This window comes from Pundamilia nyererei, unplaced genomic scaffold (genome assembly GCF_000239375.1).
Source record: "Pundamilia nyererei isolate P.nyererei 1_Seehausen unplaced genomic scaffold, PunNye1.0 scaffold00010, whole genome shotgun sequence".
NCBI lineage: Eukaryota > Metazoa > Chordata > Actinopteri > Cichliformes > Cichlidae > Pundamilia > Pundamilia nyererei.
In genome coordinates this window covers 3,890,717-3,891,720 of record NW_005187411.1, presented here as the reverse complement: position 1 = coordinate 3,891,720, position 1,004 = coordinate 3,890,717, and positions in this window count along the sequence as shown.

The following is a 1,004-nucleotide window of genomic DNA, read 5'->3' as shown; positions in this document are numbered from 1 at the left end:
CTATCTATCTATCTATCTATCTATCTATCTATCTATCTATCTATCTATCTATCTATCTATCTATCTATCTATCTATCTATCTATCTATCTATCTAAATTTCACTTGGTTTGATATAACTATATTACTGAATTAGTGACACTGTGAAGCTGAAAGTGCTGTATTTTTGTTTCACTTTTATTTCTTTGAACTTAAAATTATAGCAGCTTTAGAGGGAAGAACGAAGAGAATGCCTGCTCACACGAACTTTGTAGTGACCCAAGGTTTCAGCCAACATGATCTCAGGCCACAGTGCAAAAAGGCCAACCTCCATTTTACTCCCACATACTGACAGATCCCTGAACAGAGAGGCACAAATGGTCAGCAGCAAAGCTCCAACTCTGGGTAGTTAAAATGAGAAAAGGTACAAGGAATATCTTTGCCAAGCCAAAAACATAAAAGAACCTAAATGGGGTTGGCATTTTTCCCTCATCGTTTAGCATCACTGATTTTGTTGAGCTTAGGAGTTGCTCTGCAGCTCCGCTGATTATGTAACTTGGCTTTGCAGATAGGGGTAAAGACCTGTAACTGTGCAGGGTTATCAGAGCTGACAGGCAATTTCGGTGTATTGATTGTGATTTTCACATAATTGCAAACACAGAGGAAATATGGCTACCATTAAAGTTAAAAGAGTGTATTCTTTCAGTGGATTTCCTCAAATAAATATCTAAGCGTATGCCGTAAAGCATCGCCATGGATAGGTGATTCTCAGATGAGAAGGCAGTCACCCTGGAGCTACAGTATGTGAAACAAATGCATTTCACATGTAGTTAATGTTTTTGCCAGAGGCATCTGGAAAGCTTTACTTTTGCCTTTCCATTCTTTGTCAGCAGGAGTAGGAATTTCAAACTGGCATTTGAATGAGTATGCAGGTATGTGTTTATCCTGGTGCTCACCAAGACCTCCCAGCAGCACAGCATGTAAGCCAGTAAAGCTCACGATATACCCATGCACCTTCAAGGTGCAC